The sequence below is a fragment of the Alosa alosa genome, chromosome 21 (assembly GCF_017589495.1).
Source record: "Alosa alosa isolate M-15738 ecotype Scorff River chromosome 21, AALO_Geno_1.1, whole genome shotgun sequence".
Taxonomy (NCBI): domain Eukaryota; kingdom Metazoa; phylum Chordata; class Actinopteri; order Clupeiformes; family Clupeidae; genus Alosa; species Alosa alosa.
Window position 1 is genome coordinate 11,072,291 of NC_063209.1, and position 9,473 is coordinate 11,081,763.

Sequence of the window (9,473 nt, forward strand, 5' to 3'; positions counted from 1 at the left end):
GCCTTTCGCCACGACTTCTCCTTCAACCCCCTGAAGCCAAGCATTCCTGCCTTTGATATTGTTTAAGGATGTTAAACAATGGGGCCTATACGCAAGTGGCGATGCTGAGAGGCAGTAGATTAATAATGGGAACATGTTGCAAATGTTCGAGTCGTTTTTAGAGTGGTCTATTTCTATGCAGCATGTTGTATTTGATTTATAGGTTAGGATGACAGTGCTTTAGATTAAAAAGTATGGCACACACGCTTTCTCGCACTATAATACCTCAATAGTTAGCATGTTGTTACGCATGGCCATGGCGCTGTTGGAGACTTTACGTTGTTTGTAATACATGGGGAAAAACAGGATGTGACTGTGCACATTGGTCAGTAGATGGCCTAATGCTACTGTGCAACTGATCTCAAGATAAAGGATGGCACCTGTTTTCTCATGTCCCTTGCAGATACCTAATGATTTTAATTTGTGATAAGAATGTTATTTAAAACACCCTATATCCCAGTATCTTGAAAGCTCTTTAGTTGAACTTACACTATAAAACCCCTGCTGGATTCACTTTGATTTTATTCTGTACATTGGTTGCACATGAATGAAATGTCTAGAATTAGTCCAGCATTTCTCTTTCGGTTTACAAAATTGATTCAGGCTGTAGTTAGCCAATTTGATCAAGTGACTTCAAAGAAATTGTTAAGTTTTTATGAAATATTAATGTAATTTTAACGGAATTGTGTTATACAGGTGACATGTGATAGAGTAGGCTTTCAGATGTACTTAGTATGTATAACACCAATGTTAAAGGGAGATAACTTTGGTATAAAGACTTTAAGAAGTCTTAAGATCAAACATGCTGAATATGTTGTGCCACAGCATTCAGAAGCATTCATTGAGGTTGGAAATATGTGCCATGGAACCACTTATATTTTGCGCATGCTCAATCCCTAACATACTCATTGTGGGAACAAAGCATGGTTCATCTCACAAAACATAAGATACAACTTGGCTCCAAATTATACTGGTCTCTAAGCATAACCTTTATAACTAACCTTTATAACTGGTCTCTAAGCATAACCTGCATAAACTTGAACCGTGAAAACTTTTGGCAACACTGTTAGCTGCGTGATTATCTCAGGGTTCTTGCAAAGACCCCCCCCCCCCCCCAGTAGCCTATATAGGAAAGGAAATGTTTTTTTTTAACGCAATAAGGTTGTGTGTCATTCAAAACTAGACTGTTTTATGTAATTGTAACATAATATGGTTTGATAAATTGGACAGCCCTGACTTTTCCTTTTGCACAGTGTACAGTATGATTTTAGCAGCACATCCTGTTACACAATAACTGCAGTTTCTTTAGGAATTCCTTGCCGTTATATGCTGGAATGCAGTATTTTGGACGTGGAAAATTGCACTGCAAGTATACATACTGCCCTTTGTTGCAGAAATTAGGGGCAAACTGTATTCTACTGCATTGAACTTCATAACACATTTTTGTCCCTTAAGTGTAGTTGGGGTTTTTTTGTAAGGGATCATCAGTTGACCACAGAGTGGCTATGATAATGCATTGATTAGCCTAATGGCCTATGCAAAGTCATCAGAAGAGTTACACTAACTGTTAGTGGATTGTCATTTATGGTTCATGGTTTCATGGTTATGGTGCATAAATGAATAAATTCCTACTGCATCCTTCATGCTAGAGTGTAGCTTACATACAGTGGGTTGCATACGTTTACACCCCCATCCTAAAGTTGACTAAAAAGAGGAATACAAAAATAATCTTTTGGAAATTGATCTTAATGCCTTAATGAAAAAAAAAATGAGGAAAAATCCAACCTTTAAAGGAACACGCCACCCAATGTCAGTAGTAAGACATGTTCTTACCTTAACTTTCACGAAGTTGAGTCATACCTCTCCCGTGGTCGGCATGCGCAGTGCACTCAAACGCTCTGGTGCTTGTGGCCTTGTGTTAGCATGTTGCTATGCTAGCGGGCTCAGATGTAGACAACCTGCCCTGCGGCGTTAGTTTCAGCTGTCAGCTAGCAGGTAGTGGTAAAGTAGATTGTGAACAATCATTAGAGTGCATGAAAATGCACTCTACTGTTATCCGAATTATTCTTAATATTATTACAGTGCATGAAAATGCACTGTACTGTTCTTCCTAGGCTTCTTATTAGAGTGCATGAAAATGCACTCTATTGTACCACCTATTTAACTGTTCAGGCATTCCAACTATACATTAAACCTCACCTACCTCGCAAATAATTAACCATTTAAACCAGTGTTTTTCAACCTATTCACTTTTGACACTTAAAATGTTCCACGGCACACTAACATCCTGTGTGAAGAAAAAATAAACATACCATAGCCTAAAATTTAAAATAATACACAGATATGGCGTTATTATGGCTTCTATGCAAGACCTGCTCAATAAAACAAGCGCCCTCTGTTTCATTTGTAGGGGACTATATCTATAATTTAATTGTTGTTATGAACTGGATATGTGATGATTCTGTGAATACTGGATATGGGGGCCCAGTTGTACAATGCCTGCATACCACACATAGTGCAATCATACAATCAATGAGGGCATGTGGTTATAAATTCTTTGATGCAACAGTTGCTTTTCTGGACCAGTGAGTGACATTTGGGTAATTTTCTGCGGCACACCTGATGATCTCTCACGGCACACTAGTGTGCCCCGGCACAGTGGTTGAAAAACACTGATTTAAACTATCCACCTATTTAACTGTTTAGTCATTCCAACTATTAAACCTCATCAACCTAGCAACCAATATAGCAACCACGTCAAATACCCTAGTAACAGCCTAGCAACCACTTCCACAGTTACAACCTAGCAACCAATGAGTTTAACCTAGCAACCAGCATAGCAACCACCACAACTAACCTAGCAACAGCCTAGAAACCACCTCAAGTACCCTAGCAACAGTGAGACAGGAGGACAGCTGCATGCAATTCCTAGCAGAATAAAAATAGTGGCTGCTGCTGAAGCAGCAGCATAAGCGGCAGCCCTCGTTTCAGCCAGCCTCGTTTAAGACGGACACGGTCAAGACAAGCAAGTTTACCTGTGCAAGTTCACCGCGCACAGGCACCGACAAAGGCAAAATGTGCCGTTCCACCATATCTGTTATCACCGGCCATTGCAGAAAACGGCATCATGCCAAAAGGGGCAGAAATGTCAATAGGGGCAGAAATCCCCTTAACCTCCAGGAACTTAAACGGTCCTCACCGACAGAAACCTCCTTCTCCATGGACTTGTGGAACTGTCAATCCGCAGTCAACAAAACCGACTTCATAGCTGGCTATGCCAACCACCTTTCATTGGAACTCCTTGCTCTCACTGAGACTTGGATCAAACCAGAGAACACTGCCACCCCGGCTGCACTCTCCACTAACCTTACACTATCCCACACCCCTCGCCTATCTGGACGAGGAGGCGGGACGGGCATGCTGATCTCCAACAAATGGAAATTCACCCCGCTACTGCCTTCAAACAAATATGTCTCATTCGAATTCCATGCCATCACAGTGATCGCCCCAGCAAAACTCTACGTGCTGGTCATCTACCGCCCTCCAGGCCAACTAGGCGACTTTATTGACGAACTTGACACTCTGCTATCCTCCATCCCTGAGCATGACTGTCCGCTTTGTTGTTCTCGGTGATATGAACATCCACTTAGATGCCCCAGGCTCAGCGGACTTTTGGCCCTGGTCCACTCCTTTGACCTCGAACTGGTTCAAAGCCCACCGACTCACAAAGCTGGCAAAGAGCTTGACTTGATCTTCACTCGGAACTGCAGCACAGACACCCTCATGGTGACGCCTCTCCATCTTTCTGACCACTTCTTCATCCAGTTCAACGTCAGCCTGTCAGAACAGCCTCCGGCTCCTCAGCCGATGGTCACGCCCGCCGCAACATCCGGAACCTGTCTCCAACGCACTTCTCCTCTGTGGTTGCCTCCGGTCTACCTCCACTCAACACCTTCTCCTCTCTGGAGGTTAATGAAGCCACCGACTCGCTCTGCTCCACACTGACCTCGTGTCTAGACGAGCTGTGCCCTCTTACCACAAGGCCAGCTCGATCCAAACATTCTCATCCATGGCTAAATGATACCCTCCGATCGCAGCGCACCAAACTCAGAGCCGCGGAGAGGAAATGGCACAAATCCAAACTAGCTGACGACCTCAAAACTACCAGACACTCCTGACCTCCTTCTCAGCCAGCATCACTGCTGCTAAGACTGCTTTCTACCATGACAAAATCAACAGCGCTACAGACACTCGAAAACTTTTCTCAACCTTCAAATTGCTACTCAACCCTCAGCTGCCTCCTCCTCCATCCAGCCTTACTGCAGATACCCTCGCCTCATTTTTTACAAACAAAGTGGCGGCAATCAGCAGTCAATTCTCTACATGCCCACTCAACGATCTGACTCAGATACCGCGACTCCTACAACCTCTAGGGACTGCTGGAACATCTTTTTCAGCATTCACGCCTCTCTCGAGAGTGAAGTGTCCAGACTCCTGACATGCAGCCGTCCTACCACATGCTCGCTGGACCCTATACCCACGAGCCTACTTCAGTCCATCAGCCCGACCATCGCCCCAGCTATCACACATGTGATCAATGCCTCGCTAACCTCCGCACATTTCCAACAGCGCTCAAAATGGCCAGGGTAACACCGTTACTTTAAGAAAGCTTCTCTCAACCCTGCTCAAGTCGAGAACTACCGCCCTGTCTCACTACTGCCTTTCCTATCCAAAGGCATTGAACGAGCAGTCTCCAAACAGGTCTCTGACTTCCTTTCACAGAACAACCTTCTGGATCCAAATCAGTCTGGGTTCAAAAGCGCCACTCTACCGCTTGGCTCTGCTGTCTGTAACAGAAGCCTTAAAGAAGCCAGGGCGACCGCTCGGTCATCAGTACTCATTCTGCTTGACTTATCGGCTGCCTTTGACACGGTTAATCACCGTATCCTTCTCTCTATACTCGCTGACATGGGAATCTCCGGTTCTGCTCTCTCCTGGTTTGAATCCTACCTCACAGGACGCTCGTTTAACGTATCATGGCTGGGTCAGCTATCCGCACCTCACCATCTCACCACAGGGGTCCCCCAGGGCTCAGTGCTGGGCCCCCTCCTCTTTGCTATCTACACCACCTCCTTGGGACAGATTATCCGTTCACACGGCTTCTCATACCACTGCTATGCAGACGACACACAGCTCTATCTGTCCTTTCCACCTGACGACCCCTGGTTTCAGCACGGATCTCGGATTGCCTTTCAGACATAGCTACATGGATGAAGGCACACCACCTCCAGCTGAACCTTTCAAAGACTGAACTGCTGGTCATCCCAGCTAAACCTACCATACACCACGACATCAACATCAAATTTGACTCCCTGTCTGTTTCACCGACCAGGACTGCAAGAAATCTAGGAGTTGTTCTTGACAACCAACTAAACTCAGATCATGTTGCCTCAGTCGCCCGGTCATGCCGTTTTGCACTCTACAACATACGGAAAATCAGGACTTACTTGACTCAAGATGCTACCCAACTTCTGGTTCAGGCAATAGTCATCTCACGACTCGACTACTGCAATGCCCTCCCTGACAGGTCTCCCAGCCTGCGCGAGTGAAACCACTTCAGATGATCCAGAACGCTGGGCGGCGCCGCTGGTCTACAACCAACCCAAAAGGGCACATGTTACCCCGCTGCTCATCCAGCTACACTGGCTACCTATGGTGGCCCGCATCAAATTCAAGTCTCTAACGCTTGCCTACAAAGTAGTCTCCGGTTCTGCTCCCACCTACTTGAATGCCCTCATACAGACTTACACTACCTCCAGACCGCTGCGCCCCTCTGATCGAACGACGCCTAGCTCTACCACCGGTACGCTCAAGCCAATCCAAACTTTTCTCATCTGTTGTTCCTCGTTGGTGGAACACACTGCCAGTTCCTACAAGGGCAGGGACATCCTTTTCCACTTTCAAAAAACTCCTGAAGACCCAGCTCTTTAGAGAACATCTACTCTCATAGCAACACTTACAACAAGTCTTACTGTTCCTAGCACTCACCAGCCGCTTTTAAACTGACAAGTAACTGTTAAAACAGCACTCACCGACGACTTATTCTTACTGTACTCTAATGTTTTTTAAACTGTCCTAAAATTGTGAGAATTGTTCCAAAACATACTGTTTACCATGTTGTTAGTCGCTTTGGTTAAAAAGCGTCAGCCAAATGTAATGTAATGTAATGTAATGTAAAGCAACAGACTAGCAACCATGTAAAATACCCTAGCAACAGCCTAGCAACCACTTATACAGTTACAACCTAGCAACCAACATAGCAACCAATGAGTTTAACCTAGCAACCAGCATAGCAACCACCACAACTGACCTAGCAACAGCCTAGCAACCACCTCAAGTACCCTAGCAACAGCATAGCAACCATGTCAAATACCCTAGCAACATTCTAGCAACCACTTCCACAGTTACAACCAAGCAACCAATATAGCAACCAATGACTTTAACCTAGCAACCAGCATAGCAACCATCACAACTAACCTAGCAACAGCCTAGCAACCACCTCAAGTACCATAGCAACAGCCTAGTAACCATGTCAAATACCCTAGCAACAGCCTAGCAACCACTTCCACAGTTACAACCTAGCAACCAATATAGCAACCAATGAGTTTAACCTAGCAACCAGCATAGCAACCACCACAAGTACCCTAGCAACAGCATAACAACCACCATAACTACCCTAGCAACAGCCTAGCAATCATGTCAAATACCCTAGCAACAGCCTAGTAACCATGTCAAATATCCTAGCAACAGCCTAGCAACCATGTCAAATACCCTAGCAACAGCCTAGCAACCACCACAACTTCAACCTAGCAACCACCATAGCAATCAAAAGGATTACCGAAGCACCCAGCATAGCAACCACTTAATTTGGCATAATAACCAACATATGTACCCTAGCAACAGTATTGTAACTATATCTGCATTATTTGTTTTTACTCTGTATGATATTTTACATCATATTTTTTGCATTTTCATGCACTGTATTTCCTTCAGGAAATGCTTTTCTAGTTCTTATTACAGTGCATGAAAATGCACTGTACTGTTCTTCCTAAGCTTCTTATTCTTATTCTTCTGCTAACGCATTTAATGCAGCTTCAACCGTTTAACGTAGAAACTTCATTCAAACTATGTTACGTAGGTCTTACTTAGGACATGGGGGCTTTGTATTTTTCATCTTTGTAACTGTTATACTTTTAATCGTAATCGTAATAGTATTAATTAAAAACTATTCAAAATGTCCCCATAGACTTAACATGGGCTGATGACATCATAATAGAGCACTTAAGCAATTAGAATCCTAGGCCAGGTGTTCCGCCACCTGCATCAACTGTCAAAGAATCAGGCTTTTAAGCATGCAGTCTCATTCTCTTAATAAGACTACACATCTTGTTCAACTGTTTCCTCTTTCCACAACATAATTTAACCATTTAAACTATCCACCTATTTAACTGTTCAGTCATTCCAACTATAATAAACCTCATCTAGGCCTAACCATCAACATCCATTAACCTTTTAAACTATCATCCTATTTAACTGTTCAGTCATTCCAACTATATTAAACCTCATCTACCTAGTTCAGTCATTCCAACTATATTAAACCTCATCTACCTAGCAAATAATTTAACCTTTTCAACCATCCACCTATTTAACTGTTCAGTCATTCTAATTAAACCTTATCTACCTAGTTCAGTCATTCCAACTATATTAAACATCATCTACCTAGCAAATAATTTAACCTTTTAAACTATCCACCTATTTAACTGTTCAGTCATTCCAACTATATTAAACCTCATCTACCTAGTTCAGTCATTCCAACTGTATTAAACATCATCTACCTAGTTCAGTCATTCCAACTACATTAAACCTCATCTACCTAGCAAATAATTAAACCTTTTAAACTATCCACCTATTTAACTGTTCAGTCTTTCCAACTATATTAAACCTCATCTACCTAGTTCAGTCATTCCAACTGTATTAAACATCATCTACCTAGTTCAGTCATTCCAACTACATTAAACCTCATCTACCTAGCAAATAATTAAACCTTTTAAACTATCCACCTATTTAACTGTTCAGTCATTCCAACTATATTAAACATCATCTACCTAGTCCAGTCATTCCAACTACATTAAACCTCATCATGTTGGTTGCCAATTAGCACATCATCTGTTTTAACAATATATTTCACACCATATGTTTTGCATTTTCATGCACTGGTAATTCCCTGAAATTGCGTTTTCTTGTTCTGCTTATTCTTCTTCTAACGCAGTTAATGCAGCTTCAACCATTTAACGTAGAAACTTCATTCAAACTTTGTTACGTAGGTCTTACTTACGCCATCTGGGCTTTGTATTTTTCATCTTTGTAACTTTTATACTTTTTAAACTATTAATTAAAAACTATCAAAATTTCCCCATTGACTTAACATTGCCCTTTATGACATCACAGCAATTAGAATCTTCTGCCAGGTGGCCAGGCCACCTGGATCAACTGCCAGTCTCAGGCTTAAAGGTCCAGTATGTAGGAAATAATGGAAAATAAACTGTAACCATTCCAAAAATGATCACCATATGTTGTCAGAGAGTGAGGAAACACGATGAATTGAAGTAATGGCTTATTTGACAACATTACTCTAACCCGTGAAACCCCAGAAACCCATGAAAAAAAATCAGTTTCAAGGAATCTCTTGGAATTTTCGTTTATGTTTTGAACGATTAATTCTAGAATAGCGTATTAATAATGGGCTAGCGCGTCCTCCTATTTGGGTTGCCAAATTAGCAAAGGCCAACTGTCAACAGCGGTCAGTTGTAGTCATGAACGCCTATAAGAGGCAGGCAAATTTCCAAAATTAAAACAAGAAACAAATTAAGTGGACATCGGAGGAGCTTCCTGAGATGGTGACGTCTTCACAAAAACGAAAGAATATCAAGTCTGACGCAGAGCTGGCCATATTTCTCCACAACAGGTAGCCTATGCTAAACTTCATCTGCATCGCTAACTTCAGCTACATATGTTACGTTGGTTAGAGAGGAAAGAGAGGAAAGTCTTCATTACATCTGGCAACCCAGAAGAGGCTCGCGTCTGGTAGTCTTGAGAACGTTCACCAGTGTTTTGATTTTGGCCAACAGAACGTTCGGTAACAATCCTACAAATCGCACCTTTAAAGCATACAAACTGGCCCTATTAAGACTACACATCCTGTTCAACTGCTTCCTCTGCCAAAAACTGTTTCAAAATAAAAGTCCTCACTACAATATTTCACTGTTAAACAATTTAACCCTTTAAACTACTGAACTTTTAAACTGTTCAGCCATTGTAACTGTTACTTGTCATCAACTATGACTCCTACCCACTGTAGCTAGTTAGCATGGTTA